Source organism: Rhipicephalus sanguineus, chromosome 4 (assembly GCF_013339695.2).
Source record: "Rhipicephalus sanguineus isolate Rsan-2018 chromosome 4, BIME_Rsan_1.4, whole genome shotgun sequence".
NCBI lineage: Eukaryota > Metazoa > Arthropoda > Arachnida > Ixodida > Ixodidae > Rhipicephalus > Rhipicephalus sanguineus.
The window spans coordinates 106596708-106617755 of NC_051179.1; positions in this window are offsets into that span (position 1 = coordinate 106596708).

Sequence of the window (21048 nt, forward strand, 5' to 3'; positions counted from 1 at the left end):
ACATATAGCCTAGCGAGTAGAAGGAGCACGCTCAGGGCACAGCAGCAAATTTTTGACGTCACGCCTGAGATTATGGAGGCACTCTTGGAGCCTCTATAAGAAATGTGCGAAGGGCTTTATGTGCCGCGAATGTCTCCTTTTCTTGGTATCCCTGGCGTTTTCTTTTCTTTCTCTCTCTATTTTTTTTTTTTGTTGTAGGAGTGTTTCAGGAAAAGAACATTTTAAGCACTGCAGATCAGATCTTCAGCAAGTTCCCTCTACTGTGTTCCTCAATCAAACAGAGGTCAAAATAAGCTGTTCTACCAATATATTGTATCTGTAATTTGTGATGATAAATATGATTCATAAAAGCCTAAACCAATTTGTCACAGAAAGCGGGCTGCGCAAGACAGGCAACCAATACTAAGCAGGGTTCCACTGTACCTTGCCATCATCTCTGTTTGAACCAATGACGGTTTGATCTACAAAACGGTATTGGTCCCACTGGCTGCCGTCAAGTCCGTTGTTGGGGTCACCGAGCTCGCCCTGGCTGCTGTAGAGCTCACCCTGGCTGCTGCCGAGCTCACCCTGGCTGTTGCAGAGCTCGACTTCGCTGTCGCCGCGCTCGACTTGGTTGCTGCCAAGGTCCAGGTCGCCTAAACAGAATAGAATTTATGGGATCTCAATAGCACTGCACAATGAAACACCGCCTGTCCAAAAAACATCGGAGGCAAAGCAATAAAATTGACGCAAACGAGGTGCCTCTACGGCGTCTGCTGTTCACAAGGCAACGATCGTGTGTGTTTAGCCAGCGTTTCGTTGGATGGGTATGCTAATTTCAGTTCTTCAGGGGGGGGGGGGTGCGTGTGTGTGTTTGGTGGCAAATGGTGTTCCTTTGTGAGTTGCACACGAATCCCCTTAACAGTCACGAAACACTCGAAGCCCATGATTACCCTTCATCTCCATATTAGAGTGTTTCAGCTAGCTGTGCCGGTTTATCGCACGTAAAGCAGGGTAATCCGTACCGTACAGGCTGAAAAGCACACGTGCACGAACATTACCGTACGAAAACACTTTCTGTCCACTGTGACCGCGTTGCGCGAAAGCTGGCACGTACTTAGCTTATAATAAATTTCATTTAATAGTGGATAGCGGCAATTGACGCGATGTCAAGCGCCGCTGTCCACTTATACATTCTTCACGTAGTAATAGTAAACAGTGAGACGTCTGAGAACAAACTAAAAGAGTTACCGTTTTACATGATCGCACCAGCCACAAACTTGAGCTGCTTGGACAGTTGGTGAGATGCGCAACCAGGATATCGCATAACTAAGCAGGTGTGTTCTACTTCATCAAAGAGGAATGGCAATTATAGTTTGCCTCTAAATGTGTCCGAATCGCAGCTGTCATTGTCCAACAGCTCCGAGGAGCTTGTGCACGTGGCACGGCAATCATAAACAAGGTACGGCTGTCGCGGCGCGGTCCCCTGTCCACTGAGCATCTGCTCTTCACCGCTCTCATACTCTACGCTCTTGGGACCGGCATGCGTTGCGCGATTTTCGGTGTTTATGACCCGTTACGTTACGTGAAGTCAGTGCTGCTCGGTTTGGTTTCGGCGTTGCGTTTATTCCTTCTTTAGAATTATTGCCCCGTTTGCTGAGCATTTCTACTATCGAACCCGTGACTAGAGCGTCTTGGGAACATAGAAGCACAGTTATTTTGACATGATTAAAGAAACACCGGAGTTGGCCTTTAAGGAACGGCGTCAGGATCTTTCTACTGGGGAGACAGGGGTGGCACCCATGACAAGCGAGCTCCTTCAGTGGGGCTGGGAACTTGTGCTTCATGATTTTGATGTTTGCGTCTGTCGGTGCAAAAAGGTTGCAGGCGGAAATATTTTGGGGGAGGCTGGACCCCGTGCCCTCCACTGATCCCATCCCTCAAAAACGTTTGATTCTGAAGTGTTGCGTGTTCAGTTCGTGGGCAAATTTTGGCCGTCAAATATGATCGTAGGAATCCGCACAACATTGCCACTCTTTAACGGGCCCCTCACAAGGCTTAGGTATTGCCAGTAGAAAAGTGCAACATGCAGATTGTTCAGAGGCGATCACATTTGCATAGTATGAAATGGCTATGTGGCATGAAAATACTCAAATTTTCAAAAAGAAGGCTGCATGCGCTTTGAGAGAGCCACTCTTCAAGAAAGCTTTGCACAAGCAATGTCATAGTTGAGGCTGCTCTTGGCCGTGAGATCTTCAGTGCAATAAGCAGTACTGCCCCATTATGGAAATTTCTTTTTTATGTGTGAGCAGTTCACGATATTCTATGACCTCTATCGTGCAAGTTGGTGAAGACGGTTGGCACATAAAACTGGAAGGAAAGCGCCATGAAGTATAGTGCCCATTTATTATGTCATCAGATTTGTGACGCAGCAGTTGTTAACTGTGATGATTTACATTTCTGATTGAAGTAATTGGAATTGGTTCATTTTTCTTCTGTGACCTAGCTGGATAACACACAATAAAAGCAATAATGCAATACAATGCAGGGTTGCTCGTCACTACACAGGCCAGTTCCATGAACATAAAGAAAGCCTTCATGCCTCATTAATTTGAAGTCGTATCAATAGGAGTATGCTTAAAAGCAAAAAGAGCGAGGCTCGATCCTCAAGCGATAAAATTGGCCGCCTATCTGCGTGCTTCGCTGCAAATGTCGTCTAAAGACGATAGAAGAGGCGCTGCGTAAGATATGGGCGCCATCTGGCAATACGTCGGGAAACATGAGTGCTGTGTTGCGGGCTGGTAGTCCCGGCACAGCAGCAGGCGAAGACCGGCGGTGACCAAGGCGACCGGTGGGGACGCCAACCAGCCCGAACACGCGGTTTGGCGCGATGCGCTGAAGCAGAAGAAACGTCCGCACTCAACTAGTACTCTCCACACACTCTTTTATTTACACGTCGCCTGCGTAAAACAGGAATGCAAGAGCGGCGCCCCATAGCATTTGTACAGTGCAATACAGAACCGAAACCGAAACACAACAATGAGCTGGTGAAGAGGGCACAGAGGAAGGCAACTTTCAGCGCAGTCGCATTTTTCAGCGCAGCTTAAGAAAGTAGGGTCTTTGGAATTACGTATGTATGCATTTTCTATTGAAGGAACACACCACCTAATACTTACCTAGTGATGATGCGCCTCAGATATGCGTGATATTTACTTTTTGATCGACATAGTTCACAAGTATGAACAGCCGTACCAGTTCAAGATGGCTGGCCCTTGGGCAAGTGGTTCAACTTTGGTCGAGTGGCTGAACCGAGTGACGTGCCGACAAACAGAAAGACAGACCAAAATTTCTCCGTTTAAGTATCCCAAGAAAGACTATCGTCTTTAATAACTAAAAGACAAGAAAGCATGCTTGCCTGTTCACTAGCAGCAGCATTGCCACCAGGTGCTTGCATCGCTGCGAGTTGCCCGCTTTGCAGGAACAGTGACCCTATAGTAACAAAATTTGTAGAACACCCTTTTATTACTCTGAAAACTTAGGGCAACAAGTCGTCGCCGGGGGGGGGGGGGGTGGATTTTCTAATTAAGTAAGAAAGAAATGAAGAGAAAAGGGCACCCCGCAACTGTCTCCATCAAAGTGGGCTCCTCAGCAGTAGTGCACAGGGGGAGGGGCATGGGGAGGTAAAAGAAGAGAGTGGAGGTATGAAAGGGAGAGGAAGGAGCGAGAGTAGAGAAAAAAAAAGGAGTGGGGTGGGGCTTCACTAGGCTATCTGCCGATAAGAAAAAAACACAAAGAGAACTAATTACAGGCGCTCACGCAGTCCGCTGCTGTCAACAAAGTCCAGCAGGGCAGAGAGAGCACGCTTGACGTGCTCGCGGCGGCACGCCGGAAAGAGAAGGTGCTGCGCTGTTGCCCGAGGAAGTCCAAGCTGGCTGTACACGGCGAGAATCACTTGCCTGCTCGCGTCACCAGCAGGGCATTCGAGCAGTAGTTGGTCGAGTGTCTCGCAAGTCGCCACAGTCGATGCAGTATGGACTGCGACGCCCTGAGTGCCGATGCTTGCGCTCGGCGGTGTAGTTGTCCCCAGTGCGGAGACGGAGAAGGAACCCGCGGTCCCTTCGCGAGAGTCCCTTGAGAGGGAGCCGCCGCGGCGGCGTGCCGGCTGCCACGCGAAGATCTGGATGTCGCTCGCGCACATAGCAGGCTATTAGGAGACGACCGACGTCCGAGAAGCTCACGCAGTCGGTGATCGCGGCGCTGGGGTCGTGCGCGTCCTTTGCAGCTCGGTCGGCTGCCTCGTTCCCTGGTATACCCACATGTGAAGGGACCCAGTGCAGCGAGAGGTCGCATCCGCATTGCTTTACGGCGTGCAGTTGCCTGGCTACCCTCTGCGCCAGAAGACTACTGTCCTCCTCGCGAGAGATGGCAGCCAAGGCCGCGCGGGAGTCGCAGATGATGGCTGCCGCACTGATCGATGACTGCGTCAGCAGGAAATCGGCTGCCAGGTTGATGGCGGCGAGCTCCGCCGCCGTGGAGGAGGCTAGGCAGGGCAGGCGGCACTTGCGAACCGCGCCAACCGATGGCGCAATACAGGCAGCGGCGGCGGAGCCGTCGGGGAGCATCGAGCCGTCGACGTAAACAAGCAGCCGCCCGGCCAGCTGATCGTGCAAGAGGGCGGAACACTCCTGCTGCATTGCTGCTAGGGGGTGCGCGTTTGCCTTGATGCCCGCGAGGGTCTTGTGTATGACCAGGGGGGTGTGGCGGTACGAAGGGATGGCCGGCCAGCTGCGGTAAGGCGTGTCCGGTCGCAGGGGGTCGACCAGGCGACCCCCTTGCGCCGTGTTGTTCAGGCGCCACACGTGGTTGAGAGCTGTTTTGGTGATCCGCAGAGAGATGGACGTTTCCGCTGCCTCAGCGAGGGTAGGGCCCACTTGGGAGTTGTGAGGGAGTGTACTCCCGTACGGCGTTCCGATGATCGGCGTCCAAGGCAGCCAGCTGGCAGGCACTCAGCGAAGCCACCGGTGCGCGGTATTGGACCCGGGCTGAAGCGACGGCGTTGTAGATGCGTAGGGCAAGAGCCGGGGAGCAGCCGTGGCCGCGCGCAAGGAGACTACGAGGTGCGCTGAGTACCTTGCGGTTTCCATTCCTCAGGTCGTCGACAGCAGGCCGCCAGCTGAGACGGTTGTCGATTGTCACTCCGAGGTAGCGCACCGTCTTGCTCCATTCGATAGTAAGTCCCCGGAGCGAGAGCCGTGGTGTGCTGAAGCGTGTCGACGCTCGCGGGTGTACGAGCAGAGCCTCCGTTTTGGAGGCGGCGAGCGTGAGTCCAATTCCACTGAGAAATGCGTCGACCGCGTCGATGGCGACCTGGAGTGACCTGAGCAGAGCAGAACGGTGGTAGCCGGGGCCGCAGGCAAACAGCGCAATGTCATGAGCGTAAATCGCCGAACGCACTTCACAGGGCGTGTCGCACGGGATAAAATCCGGCAGCTTGGCCAGCACCAGGTTAAACAGGAAGGGACTGAGTATGCTTCCCTGAGGGACGCCAGCAGTGACGGGACGAGGGCCGCTAAATACGGAACCCACACGAACACGAAGGGAACGGTCGCCCAAAAATCCCTCAACGTAGGATAGCATCCGCCCACCCACACCGAGGTCGCGAAGAGCGTCCAAAATCGATGCGTGGGGCAGGCTGTCGAAAGCGCTCTTCAAGTCGAGGAGCACTAGAATGCCGTACTCGCCGCGGAATTCGGCCTCCTCAAGGGTGGAAACCACGTCGGCGAGCGAGTCAACGGTGCAGCGACTTGGGCGGAATCCACTCTGCTCGGGTGGAAAGGCGTTGGTCGCGGTGGTTATCCAACGAAGGCGCCGTAGTGCCATGGCCTCCATGGCTTTTCCTGCAGCCGAAGTGAGTGAAACCGGTCGGTAGGAAGAGAGTTCCGTCGCCGGCTTCCGCGGCTTCTGGATCGGCACCACGAGCGCTTCTTTCCAACCAGGAGGGAGCTGTCCAGTGCGCCATACCACGTTGCAGGCGTCCAGCAGTCGGGGCAACATGGAATGATCAATATTCCGCAGCGCCTGGTAAGTGATGCCGTCAGCTCCCTGGGCAGATCGCTTCCTGCGGCTGTTGAGCACCACCGTCAGCTCGCTAAGTGTGAAATCCTCAGTGCACAGTGCACGGATCTCGAGGAGGACGCCCTCGGTGGGGAAAAACCGCTCGGGAGCAAACAGCGCCGTCCTGTTGTTTGCGAAGAGAGGGGGCAGCCCTTGGTGTGGAACTGGGCAGGCCGGAGGGGCGAAATTGTCCGCCAGCAATTCAGCCAGCTCCGGTGTGGTGATTTTCATGGCAACAGCAACGCAGAGGACCGGGCAGCGTGGCTCTCTGATGCGGACTACGGCTGCAAAGATACGCCAGGCGCGAGCGTGGTTCCGTGGGTCGTCCAGAGAAGAGCAGAGGCTCCCCCAGCTCTGGTTGCGGCGACGTCTGGCGTGCATACGACATACCGCGTCAATGCAGTTGTACACCCGCCAATGTTCCTCACTTTGCGATCGCACCGCCTCAATCTGCGCCCTGCGTCGCGCAGCACGAAGGTTGAGGAGGCAGATGACCGGTGCGGGGGTGCCCGCAGGCACGGTGCAGCGGGTGGTAGCTGCGTTGTGGCACTCGGCCAGCGCGGTGAAGAAGTCTGCAGAGAATGGCACTTTAGCACACAGTTCTCTGAAGCGCGGCCACTTCACAACACTGTAGGTCCGAGTGCACCTGATGTTAGCTGAGGGGGGTCTGACCACGATGGGGTAGTGGTCGGAGCCCTGAGAGTCCGGTGCACGTTGCCACTCATATTTATACGTACCACCCACGAGTGTCAGGTCGATGGCACTGTCGGACACACCACGGCGCGCAAGAGTACAACTACCCGTGTTTATAACGAGCAGTCCGGCCCGTTGCACGGCACCGAGGAGGTCGCGCCCACGGTGGTTCGTCACGCCACGGCCCCACGAGGTGTGGTGAGAGTTAAAGTCGCCACCGATGACCGCGTCGCGGTTTAGGCGGTCTGCGAGGCGGCACACGAAATTGGTGTCCCAGCGTGCCGAGTAGTTCGATGTGACCACGTACACGCTCGCGACGCTGGTGTCCGTGCTCCCGATGCGCAGTCAGGGCGACGGCTTCGAGGGTGTCACAGAGAATGTCCTCGATGTGCACCACAGCGTGAGGAAGGTCGGCGCGCACATACACCGAAGCCCGCGACGTGCCGGGAGAATGCGAGGGAGTGCTGCACCGAACGGCGCGACACTCTTCAAGTTCGCACTACGTGGTGCTGTGATAGCCGACAAAGCCGGGCAGGTTGAGTGTTCCGACGCGGGCATAGGTTTCCTGCAGCAGCAAGACGTCGTACTCGCGTCGGAGGAGTTGGGTAGACAGCTCGGCGTGACGGCAGCGGAGAGAACGAACGTTCCATTGAAGAATCCGCGGCCGAAACACCTTGCAGCTAGCCATGTTGGTCGAGGGCAGCGTGTGCGGCCAGCGCCGCGTTGCACAGCTCGAACACAGGGCTGGTGGTGGTGGTAGAAACATTTATTGCCAGTGTGTGAACGTGGGGGCCAAGCCCCCTACATGGCACGTGGGTGCTCCCTCAATGTGAGGGGGCACCCTTACAACGCGAAGGAAAGTCCCTGAAGCGCAATCCTCTTCATGGCGCAGGAGATGATCTGGCGCTGATCGAAAGCAGAAGTGCTGGTCATGATGGACTCCCAGTAAGACACCGCCACAGCCGGTGATGGGGGATGAGGGAAGGTGGGGCATGTGAGGAGGATGTGTAGGAAATCTCCTTGTTTGCCGCAAAGTTTGCATGAAGAGAAGAATTGGTCTGGGTATCGGGCGTTTAGTAATATGGGGTATGGAGCAGTTTGAGTTTGTAGGCGTCGCCAATGTGCGGCCTGTGCTATGGTTAGGGATGGGGCTGGGGGGGTGTATATTCTTCGTTGGTCCCGATAGTACGAGAGAATATCTCGAAAGGAGAGCAGGCGGTGGAGGGGGCTCCATTTCTCCTGCCCGGAACGTGAGACCTCGGGCTAGGGAATGAGCCTCCTCGTTGCCAGGGAGGCCGGCATGTGCTGGCGTCCAGACGAGTGTTATGGAACGCTGGGGCTGCCAGAAGCGTAGTAGGCGAGCAGCGGTGCGGGAAATGAAGCCACTGGCATAGTTCAGGATAGCTGATTTTGAGTCGCTTATGATTGTGGAGGCAGATGTAGAAACAAATGCAAGCGCGATGGCTGCCTCTTCTGCCTCTGTGGAGGAATTGGTGATGATTGAGCACGACGTTAGAAGCTTTGCCTGACTGTCAGCTACCGCCAGGGCCATACGGGATCCTGACGCGTATTCCGCTGCGTCCACGTAGACCACGTCATGGTCCTCGCTATACTGTTTCTCGAGGGCCCGAGCCCTTGCCGTTCTGCGTTTCTCGTCTCGCACAGGGTGCATATTCTTCGGGATTGGGGGCACGTTGAGGTGAGAGCGGAGGTTAGAAGAAAGAGGAACCCCCTCGGGTGAGTGTGTAATTGGGGTTAAGTTTAATTGGGACAACAGAGTGCGCCCAGCCACTGAATTAGACAGACGAGATCTTTGTGCCGTAAAGGTGGCTTCCGCGAGTTCCTCAAATGTGTTATGTACACCTAGTTTGAGGAGTCGGGCATTGGATGTGCTGGGTTGAAGTCGTAGAGCCGTTTTCGTGCAACTTCGTATTAGCGCGTTAACCCGGTCTCTCTCCTTCTGTCGGAGGGGTAGGTAAGGGAGGGCATATGTGGTGCGGCTTATGATGTAAGCCTGGGTGAGGCGTAGCGTGTTTCGCTCGCGTAGGCCAGCCCGACGGTTCGCGATGCGGCGAATCAGTCGAGTGGTCTGCTGAGCGTGTGTTTGAAGAGTCCTTATGACTTCCCCGTGTGCGCCATGCGAGTAGAGAACTAGCCCTAGCACACGAATTTTAGAGACTAGTGGGATGGGATGGTCACCTAGCGTGAGAGAGATGGGGGGAATGACTGAATTACATTGCTTCGGGCGGTAGAGAAAGAGCTCTGATTAGGAAGGGGAACAGGTAAGGCCACGCTCCCGTACATATGTATCAATGGTAGTCAGTGCCAGTTGTAGGTTTTCTTCGATTTCGGCGTCACTGCCGTGGTTTGCCCAGACAGTGATATCGTCGGCGTAGAAGCGCGTTAACCCGGTCTCTCTCCTTCTGTCGGAGGGGTAGGTAATGGATGTTGGGGATCTGAGCCAGCTGTTGCGGCAGATGAAGAAGGGCAATGTTAAAAAGAAGAGGGGAAAGAACTGCTCCCTGGGGTGGACCTCGTGCGCCAAGCGTGATGCCCGGAAGGCTGTGGTCGCCTAAGGTAAGTGTGGCTGTGCGGTGGCTGAGGAAGTCTCGGACGTAGTTGTACGTCTTTTCACCGACTCCCAGAGTTACAAGGTTCTGTAGGATAGCTGAGTGTATAACGTTGTCAAATGCCTTAGTGAGGTCTACACCTAAGATAGCTCTGGTGTCACAGGTTTTAGAGTCGAGAATATGATGTTTTATTTGTAGGAAAACGTCCTGTGTGGAAAGACCCGGACGAAATCCAAACATGCAAGTGGGCATGAGATTCTTGCCTTCTAGGTACTGGCAAAGCCTGGTTTGGAGTACATGCTCCATAAGTTTGCCGACAGATGAGGTGAGTGATATGGGCCTGAGGTTAGAGGTAAGCAGAGGTTTCCCAGGTTTGGGTATAAAGATGACCTTGGCGTCTTTCCATTGAGGTGGGAGGGTGCCCTTTTGCCAGCACTCATTAAAGTAATCAGTAAGGACGGCAATGGATTGGGCATCGAGATTGCGGAGTGCTTTGTTGTGCACCCCGTCCGGACCAGGGGCTGAAGAAGTGTTTAGTTTCTGTAGTTCGGCTTGAACTTCTGCTACTGTAATGGTTTCGTCGAGGAGGTCATTAGGGGGACCTGTATGGTCGGGGTGTGTTACTACAGGATATGTTGGGAAGTAATGATTTCGAAGTTCCTGGAGGAGTTCTCGTGGAGGCATATCGGAAGTATGTAGGAGTTTGGTGAGGTTGTGCCTTTGGGTAGTTTTAGACTGCGTTGGGTCAATTAAGTGCCTAAACAAGTTCCAAGTCTGAGGCAAACTCATATTGCCATCTAATTTGTTGCAAAGTGATTCCCAGTTTTGTCGTGAAAGAGCGGCTGCGTGGGTCTCTATCTCTTTGCTGAGGCGGGCGAGTCGACGTCTAAGAGTCCGGTTCCAACGCTGTTTTTTCCAGCGTCGTTCTAAGCTTGTTTTAGCGCCCCATAAATGTAGGAGGCGGGAGTCAACTGTGTCGCTTGGGAAGTCCTCTCGTATAGGACAAGTTACGGATTGGACATCACTTCGAAGTTGTTTGGACCATTCGGTGATGTCCGTGATAGCAGCGTGGGTACGGCTTGCTCTATATGTGCGGAAAGAATCCCACTTAGTGAAAGTGGAGCCTCTGGGAGGCCTGCGGGGTAGTTGCATATTTAAGAGAATTTCGATAATGTAATGATCACTACCCAAATTCTCTTGCGTGTTGCACCATGTGGCATGAGGGAGGCGATATGCAAACGTAAGGTCTGGTGTAGTGTCTTTACAGACACTGTTTCCCGTGCGTGTCGGAAAGGTAGGATCGGTGAGTAGGGAGAGACCGTTTTGTTGCGCTGCTAACCACACCCGACGTCCTTTTGGTGTGTCGCGCGGGTAACCCCAGGCCGTATGTGGGGCGTTAAAATCTCCCACGACGAGGAGAGGGCACTTATTCGCTAAGCGTTTCGCAAGTGTAAAGAGGTGCTCGAAGTTGCCTTGTAGGCACTTAGGGCTGCTATATACATTCAGTATGAACAGACTGGTCGCTCTAGCATGTTGCGGCACAAGTTCAATTAAAAGGTGATCAATGTCTTGAACTGCTAAGCAATGGGAAATGGAGGTGATTGAGCGATGAATTAGAAACGCTACCCGAGAGGGTGTAGGGGATGTGGGTATAATAGAAGTATAGCCGGGTAGGGTGAGGGGGTTAGACGGCTCCTGCAAGGCAAGGACGTCGGGTCCCGCAGCGCAAGACAGAAGTTGGTGGACAACATGACGCTTCTGGCCAAAACCTCGGCAGTTCCACTGCCAGAGTGTAAGATTATGGTTTGGAGTTGCCATAATGAGAGTCGATAAGGGGCAGGGCCGCAGCGCCGGGGTGGGAGTCGTGAGAGACGGCAGGGATTGGGCTGTCTTGCCCTTCGGCTGCCTTAGGCTTCTTGCGTTTACTAGGGGTGAGGTCTCGATTAGGAAGGCGGGTTGCGAAAGAATTGAGCTGTGACTCAAGATTGTTGTAGCGGTCATTGAATGCTTGAGTTAGGGCATCAAAACGGTGATGAAGCGCAGCATTGTCTGTTGTTACACGTACTACCGCATCTTTGAGCGTTGCACATTCCTGATTGATGCTAGTGATAGCTTCCTGCAATTTCGCCTCAAAACGAGCAGTAAAAGACTCAAGCAGATTTGGTATATCGGTTAGAGAGGAGTGTGTGGAGGGATGGGGCGGTGTGCACTCAGTTGAGTGCCGAGGAAGTTCCGTGTCAACATCTAACTCTAGAGCATGAGGAGAGGAAGTAGAGTTGACGTGGTTGGCTATGATAGGGGCTGTGGGTGGATTGGGGGAAGGAGGTTGTGATGCAGTTGGAGCGGGGGTAGGTGGATTTGGATAGCTTGTGGCAAGAGTACTTATCTGGGCCTCGAGCTTCGCGATGTGTTCTCGAAGGGCTGCGGCTTCTGCTCGAGCTGCTTGAGCTTCTGCTTTGGCCGCCGCTGCCTCCTCCCGAGACTTCGCCAGGGCGTCTTGTAGAGTGGGAGTCGCTGTCAAGAATGATGCGTGCTTGGAGGAAGAGCGGGAAGGGCCCCAGTCTTTGTTCAGCGGCCCGGTCCAGGCTTGCTTGTGTTGGCTGGGCTGGGTGGGCTGAATGGGCCCTGGCGACAACTGGGGAAAGTTGTCCCCGTGGGTGACCGGTTCTTGTTGCTGCGTTTCTGGTAGCTTTGTCTGTTTGCGTGGTTGGTGAAGGTTTCGTCCTTTGCATGATCCAGTGCCGGTAAGGTGAGAGCCCTCGCACAGAATCAACACCCTCTAGACTTTAAGGCCTGAAGGCTGCCACCGTGACGTCACGAAGCGGCGGCGGCGGTTGCTCGCCACACAGCGAAGGCTTGCGTAGGGACGTCTGCTGTGCGCTTGTCTTCGCCTTTTCTTTCGTCAGTGTTCCTTTTTGGTGCTTAGGAATTCCCTCCTCAGGAGTAAAGGAATTGCGTGCAAATATTTACGGTCAAATGAGCCTCACAAATTTTGACATATTTCTTTCTCTTGTGAATAAGTAAAAGACGTGTGTTTGCTCTGAGGAGTATCAAGCACTTAAACCGAGTTTTGCTGAGCTTATGCCCTGTATTTCACCTCGGTAGTAAACAGAAATAGATATATCAAATGTCCAGGAACTTCGCATAATTTTGTTCATCGGTTCTTGGTTATACATCCGGCTGGTAGCACAAACTTGCGACTGATTGATACATCGGCCACAAAAGAGCCCGAACACGTAGTCACACCTCGAAGAAAATTATCTTCGCGTAATGCATTCAGGGAAGTTCGAATAAAAAAAAAGATCCATAGGAACAAGCTACCCTTCGACCTTAAGTAAAACTGCAAGGTTAACTGTTCGTGCGAAAATACGTAGGCTCCATACATTTGCCTTCTCGAGTTGCGCTTGCCAGTGATAGGGAAACTTATGGGCAGGTAATAAATGAAACAGAGGAAATCTTACACCAGGTCGCAAGCGTGCTTTATAAGCGAGAACGGGAGACTAATGGCATTTTGTCTGAACAACTTTATTTACAGCGGGTCCAAAGGCACTTCGAAAGCTATTTCTAGCTGAGCGTTTCCAGCTTTCCCTTCTTTGATTTCGATTCAGCTTCTAAAACCATTTCTTGCGGCTAAAGACTTGTATGAGAGGATTCGTGCTGCACTGCAACTCTTGCTTCAGAACCAGCTGTCAAGCATGTCTATCGTCGCAGGTATTAAAATATGACGACTCGTCGTTGGTTAGGAGCTCCACGGTGAGGTCTGTAACCACTTGGTGCTGTTTCGAGAACTTTAAAGCACTTCTTATTTTGACGATTGCTCCAGGACTGCATGATTATATGCGACAGCATTTACGACAAACAGCGCTAAAAGCAGGATATTTCCACTGTCGTTGCTTCTCTACATTTCTCACTCTTGAGTTTCTTCAAGGCGGCGTAGACAGCATACCCTGCCATATACACCAATACCGGGATAATCTCCGTCATGTTTTACAGCGTTTCCTCGGTGACAACTACATTGCAGCAAGGCCGTGAACAGTTAGCTTCCCTCTGAAGGTCATGCCATTCCTCATCCTCGTCACTGGCGTTTCTAGAAGTGGCGACCGTCGTACTTCTAATCACGCTTGGAAGTATATGTAGAATATTCTGCAGGAAAACTCACCCTGAGCCTGTATGTGGAATCTGACGAGTGGCCACTTCATTTGCAGAGGTCATACCTATCATTCATGTATTTTTTAAAAGTTAGTTCGAACAATGAACACCCCGCACACCCTACCTTAAATGATTTGTCCAGCTCCACCCTCTTTTATAACCGCCCCCGAGTAAGACAGCCCTACTCTCTGCGTGTGAGAGGCTTGGCAGAGGAAATGGGTGTTCCACTTCTTGAACACAACGTGATGCCTCCCGCAATAGAGCTCCCACCGTGGCAGTGGCAGACTATCGACTGTGACCTATCCTTTGTAGAGGTTACTAAACACGCCCCACTTGCACATATCCACACGTATTTTCTTGAATTACAGCACAAATATTCCTGCCCTGAATACTTTACAGATGCTTCAAAATCTCACACTGGTGTGTCTTATGCGGCGGTCGGCCCATCATTCTCCGATGCCGGCGTTCTGCACCCTAATACAAGTATTTTCACCGCAGAAGCCTATGCGATATATGCTGCCGTTAAACACATTAAGCAATTACAATTACAAAATTCAGTCATATACACAGATTCATTAAGCGTCGTAAAGGCATTGAAAACCCTCAAGAAACACAAAAACCCTGTCATCGTCTCGCTGTATTCACTGCTATGTACCGTTTACTCACTCAAACAGCATGTTGTAGTGTGCTGGGTCCCAGGACACCGTGAGATAGAAGGCAATGTTATGGCAGACAAACTAGCTGCAACCGTCCAAGAAAGCGCTGCCGATACATCTGTTGCAGTCCCTGCATTGGACCTTAAGCCCGCTCTAAAGAAATCACTAAGGGCACACTGGCAGCGCTTGTGGGATAGAGAAACCAAAAATAAATTGCATGTCATCAAGCCCTGTCTTGGTGCCTGACCACCGGTGTCAAAGTCACGCCATACAGAAGTCACACTTTGTAGAATGAGAATAGGACACACACATAGTACACACGCACACCTTTTGTCCGGCGGTGACCCACCCATGTGTGAGAAATGCGACGCGCCACTCACTGTATTCCACATCCTCCTTCAATGCACCCATCTTGATGCCATCAGAGAAAAGCATTTTCCATCATACCGCCGACATCTCCCACTCCATCCCTCAATGTTCATAGGCAGCGAACCTGTTTTTAAATATGATTCACTCCTCGGTTTTCTCAAAGATGTACATAGTTTTAATGTTATATTTCCAGGCAGCCGCAGCACGGCTTCTCAACAGAGGCCGCTGCTGCGGTAGTTCTCTCAAAGAAAAGCACTTGCCTCCAGGCCTTTGGACACAAAGGACTTGAGGAGGCACACGTGCTATTCACTCCGTACGTCATCGCCATAATTTCATTGTATATATATATAGATCTATTCACACATTTTCATGTCACTCCCATGATTTTAATAGATATATGTTTTTACCCGCCTTTAGGGCGTGGAATTTTAAGGCCCTTATACAGCCACTTACCATAATCATTGCTCACATCTTTTTGTCCCACGGCCTGGCGCTCTTTGGCCATTAATTGGCCCTTGCGCCATAAAACATCACATATCATCACCCTGAGGTTTTGTGAAGGAGTGAAGTTGTCACACGAAATCGCGCGCAGCCATTTTTAGCGCAGCTCCGCATCTTGGAAAATCGAAAAACGCACACCTTGCACTTCAAGTCGTAATTGCTACTGCACTGAAGGACACAGCACTTGTTCGGTTTGACGAATTCAATGCCCCACACACGCTTCAGCACGCACGACGTTCTCACATTTTAGAAAAAAAACGGCACACTGCACTGACAGAACAACGTACCACATGTGGCAACAAGAAACATACTGACGTGCCGGTGTGCCGCCGCACTACTCGCCCTCCGTCATTAAATATAGCGCGCTTTTGAGTTGAAAGTTATCTCGCTGGGTGCTGATATTTCATTTAAAGATAACTCTCATAGGGTTATTGCAGGTTTCTTCCGCCGATTGTATTTATTTATTCAGAAAAATGGCGCGACTTTCTTAATGACGACCAGTGACACGTGTTTCGAGTTGTATCCATCCGCGTTTGAGCGGGCCACCGGGAACGGGGGAAACCGGATTCCCGCTGCCGTCGCCGCCTCCACTTGGTGACGTCGGCACTTCGAATGCGGAGAGCGCTTCGGCCTTAGAGTCTAGAGGGTGTTGACAGAATGCACTTGGGCGTGCAAGGAGGTTCTTGGGGCAGGTGTTGTGTGCCGCAACGTGGGCAAAGATTAGACTTGGGGTTTGGGCAGACGTCATAACGATGACCAGGCTGTCTGCAATTCGTACAGGCATCCGGACTGCCACGGTACGGAGTGCAGCGGTGAATGGCTCCCATATATTTAATGGAGTGCGGGACTTCATTTGCGTCGAAGGTGATGAGAATGGAGTGCGTCTTCCCCATCCGTCGAGCTGCGAGTATAGTGTACTCCGGATTTCGTCTGACCAGGTCTTGGTACAGCTGCGTTGGGGTCTCGTCGTCAAAGGCGTTTGAGATGACTCCTCTTGTAGCGCCCGGTGGAGCTGCCACGTACGCCACGCATGGGTAGGTATGGTCTCCAATAGTGAGTGAGGTCAACGTCTTCAGAATCTCAGCTCTTGAGGAGTGTGTCGTAGCCGCAGTGAATGTATTATTGGTGGGGTGGATGCGCAGACAGAAGTCGTCGGGTAGAGTGATCTGGAGTTCGGCCTGCACTGCCTTCGTGAGTCGAGGGGTTGGGATATCTCGAAGTCGCAGTTCATCTCGTGGGAAAACGACGACGCGAATAGCGTTCCGTGGGAGCGGTGGCAGCTGCTTGCTGCGTTTCACAGTGATTCGAGTCTCCTTGGTCGCAGGTGGTAAGCGGGCTGGCGTCGTGCCGCTGCCAGTTGCGACTGCTGCGTCGTGCGCCGCGTTCCTGGCGTTTGGGTTAGCCGCCTCGAAGGTAGCGTTGGGGTAGGGAAGCGGTTTCGGTGAACTGGCTGGTCGGGACGCGTAGGCTTTGTAGAGAACAGGTGTCCAATGGTCTGCCTGGAACTCTTCTGCAGTGATGGTGTGGCCTTCAACCGCTACTTCCATGATAACGGCAGGCGTCGCTGGCAGTGTCGGCGGAGGTGCGGAGTCCCAGAGAGGCTTAGCTCGGAGGGTCAGCGTCTCGGTGCACTAATTGTTCGTAGCACACAGAAGGTCGGAGCTTGCCCGGAATGGGCGGTGTCTCTGTGTTCCTTAGGCACTTGTGTCGCTGTTCGAGCAGTTTAGTGGCCGTAGAAGAGATTGGGTAGGAGTAGCACGTACCGTTTGCCAGAGCCGACGTTGCAGGCATCCGCTCACGTTGGCCCCCTGGCGGCGACTCCAACACAGGGCTGGATTACGGTATTGTACCGATGAGGGCCTGCACGGCAGCGACCAGGGCACCAATCACCATGTCCTTTTGCACCTCGCTGTCGGGGGCCGAGGGTTCGGCGGCAGGGGGCGAAACAACTGCACTGTACGATCGGCCCGGTTGCACCGCCGAGGAAATGCCAGTGTACGGTGCTCGAGCAGGCGCGGCCTTTCCCTCGCTCGTAAGGTTCCTCTCGGCCTCACGACGAGAGAGGGGCGGGTCCGCAGAGGCCATGATTTCTAGCACCCTCCTCTCGTGTTGCCAGCGAGGGCATCAGGGCTCGGTAGCGGGATGGGGGCCGCCACAGTGCAGGCACTTGGGGCCGGGTGCAGCGCAGTCGGCGCGGGCGTGGTCGCCGCCACACCGCGAACAGCCTGGGGAGCTGGTGCACGTCGCATGAGTGTGTCCGAAAGCGCCACAGCCAACGCACTGGAGCGGCGACGACGAGCACGCACAGGGCGGGTCTGCTTAAATAACGCCACCTCAGCTGGCGGTGCGTTACCCGCGAATCGGAGAAGGACATTGCGTCCGGTACGGGCACAAGAGAGGATGGGAGCGGAGCTCTCAATGTTCTTTTTGAGGACGTCCTCGTCAAAAGCAGCGTCAACATCATGAAGGACGCCGGCACATGTCCCTTTGTTGGCGGTCTTGGCGTTGACAGCCACTTCCCCGATGCTTTCCACTGCCAGGAGACTGGAGGTGTCAGCTCCGGGTGTGGTGTCAACCGCAACATTGCCGCGGAAGTTTACGCGCACACGGTTCGTTCCGGGCACCTTCGAGAGCTGTGCTGCAATTGCGTCCCGGCTGAGGGAGAGGAAGTTGTTCTTCCTGCCCTTGGGGCGGTAGAGGATGGTGGCAGAGGTGCCACGGGGCACATTCGCGACCAGGTGTCCAATAAGATCGAGTTGGTGCTGGCGGCGACCTGGTTTCTGGCGCGGCCCTTTTCCCTTGCTCGGGGGAGCTGCGCTGGCGGGTTGCCTGCTGGAAGGGGCATTTGTAGCTGTTGATGTCGGGCACGGAAATCCGTTTTTCTGCCGATGCTTGCGTCGGGCCTCCTCGTAATCTGCTTCGGTAAAGGCATCCACCTCAGTGGGCGCATGGGTCCGAAAGCGGAAGGAGGAGGTGGCGCGATGCTGACGGCAGAGTTCGGAGGAGCTCCGGCCGTAGCAGACGACGCGCCCGTGCGCTCCTTTGAGTGGGAGAGTGGAGGGGGCTGCTGTGGTTGTGGCGAGGAGGTGGGAGGTAAACAAACCACCCCATCTGACAGCAGAGAGGCCACTCTGTCTGGAGCACGGGTTGCGTCACCGGAAGAAAGTGGAGAAGGCTCGAGGAGGGTGGGGTTACCCGTAACGGACTGGGAGGCTCCCGCTACAGTGTACTCACTGTACTCCCGCTTGCGCAAGAGAGTCCAAAGTTGCCTTTCCAGTAGAGGTCACGCGCTTCTCCTCGTCTGGCAAAGGGGGGGGGGAGACTGCACCACGTGCGCACCCCTCTCCGAACACGTCTTCCTGACGCCCGGCGCGGCAGGCTTGCACAGCCAGCAGGCGAGGGCAAGAACTGGTTGCCGGCGGCGCGGAGTGAGTGCGCGCTCGCCTGGGGGATGCTGCAAAGAACGCCTGTTGTATTGCTCGTTGGCGGCCCGGTCTGTCAGCGCAGATTCCGGTTCTGAAACAGGCCAGAGCTCTTGGGGAGGGTGACAGGGATGGGGAGGAGGTGAGAGGCGTGTTGTGTTCCCAAGAGGAAGACGATGTGGGCGAGGAGGAGTCGGTACTGGTCTGTTCCTCGCTGCCTGCCGGTGTTGATGCGACCGGTTCTTGGTCGTCCTGCAGCTCAGCCTTGCTTCCCTCTTGTTGTGTAGGTACAAGATGGAGTTGGGAGGCCGTGGTGCCAAGGAAATGGCGGCGGCGGCCTCCTCGGTTGCGGCTGCGGCCGTTTGCATCGCGTTTTTCGCGGTGGCGGCCTTGACTTTTGGTGCCTGACGCCGGCGCGGGGTCAAGAGTTTCCCGAACCCTCGTACACGGGGCCGAGAAGTTGGGGTGCTGGAAGATGAGCCCTTTTGAAGACGATTCGCGGCAGCCTTCAGATTCGTGCCCGGGTCATCATCGGGGCCGCAGGCGATTTTCTGGGTGCGCTGGGGCGGCTCGTTGCGGTTGCGTGTGGGCTCGTGCGGACGGTGATCTCGTCAGGGGCATCCTCAGAAGGGGTGTCCGCCATCACTGGTAGAGGCGATGGGCCGAACGGGGCGATGTCATTAAAAATTTAAAAAAAATTAAAGGGAGATGAGATGGCTCTACATTTCCTCTTAATCTTGCTAGCCCTGAAAAGGGCTGGAGACCAAATGTGGCTCAAGAGGACAAGGAAGAAGATATAAAAGAGCGCACGGGTTTGCGCAAAAAGCTATCAAAATAAAAACTGGGGGAAAAAAAAGGACAGAAGCGCCCGTAATGTACGGCGCCTCAACAGACGCTCGCGTGCTTTTCCGGGAAAACCTGTCGGGGACCGGCTGAAAAACATGTCCGCTCTCTTCGGCGGTCATAGGCGCTCACTGCATGCACTTCACAAGCGTTCTGACGACGGTGCGTGTCGGTGACGGCTTGCACGCTCGCGCAAAGACGTGCGTTGCTGCTTATCACACACTTGTTATGGACGACCGTAGCTCTACGAAACGAAAATGTTTCGTGTAAGTTCATAGTCATGCTATCTGAAGGGGCGAGATTAACATCGAGGCCACAACGACGCGGCCGTCACTGCTATCTGAATGGGCGAGAACAACATCGAGGCCACAACGACGAGGCCATCACCGTGCTCGACGTTCACGCGACAAGTTGTTGCATTTGTTCGTAAGATCGTATCGATCGTCTTGTCTTGCCTTATTTGCATAAAAGAATAAAAGGCGTCAACACAATCTGTATTACTGCAGAGCAAAGAGCAACTTCAAGCAGCGCACATTCCCTAATTTTAGTGAGGCACACGTACCTTGATATAGCCGTCGAATCCATAAACGAATCCAAGTTCTTGTGGCTTTTGTTGCACGTGCGATGTCTGGATGCAAAGCCCTTGGACAGTCAGAGACAAACCGTCGCAGCTCTTCAATCCACAACAAATAATGTGGCGGGCGTTTAACACCGCTTCACCTTCAATCAGGCATCTAATTCTTGTGTCTTCCGCTCCAGTGTGGCTCATTAAATCGCCTAATGAATGCGGCCTTCCAAAAGGAAGTGAATTCCGGTCGCACATAGCGCAAAACGTGTCGCACCACGCTAAAAAGCACGCGACGAACAAAGTTTACTGGGATATCGCCGGGAAACTCGGATTGCCTATCCTCCACGGGACAGCCATATTGAATCGACCAGCGCGCCGCCTATAGTTCGCGGACAGTGCGAATATTGAAAAGCTTGAGCCTCTGGATCACTCTTGCAACATGTACACAGGTAGACGCAATTTTTTGTGTGGGCAGTGCATTGCCTTTCGGCAGCCGCTTTTGCTTTTTTTTTAATGGTGGCCTGATAAGTCCAACAAGGTGGTCTGCGCAAATGCAGTCTATCAAAAAGCCGCGATCAGCCATTACTGCATCGGATATTGGATCCAAGAGACTGATAAGCCCACTCAGCTCAAAAATTGCTTTATCTGATGCCCTTCCCCCATAACCATCGCTGATATGAGCAATCAGCCCGGCTGGTGTCACAGAAATCATGTATTTAGCCTTAAAAGCTTATAATAAGAATATGACTAAATGGCACACCGGAGACAGCTTGGCTGACCGACAGGAATTTCAGTGCAGTCAACCACCACTCTGACGGTACTAAAATTCCCGAAGGATTTCGGCATACGCAGGGGTGGAAGCGCTGCGCCATTTGCGCCACGCTGCGCCAGTCCGCTTTTGCTGCGCCATCCTGCTCCAAAACGCATTATTGCGCCGAAACTGCTCCCAAGCGGTCTTTGGTGCACGGCCTCCGCGATGGGCTCCAGTGCGCTCCCGGAACCGATCGCCGAGGCTACGTTTGGTGCATTTATGTGCCGCTGTCATCCGTGTCATGGCACGCCTATGCGAGCTTATATCATCATCACATCACTTGGCGCGCTCTCGTGACGTTGTCGAAGGAACAAAAAAGCTAGCGAGCCTGTACAGGAGCTAGCTACAAGAGAGTGAGTTGTGCGGCGATATT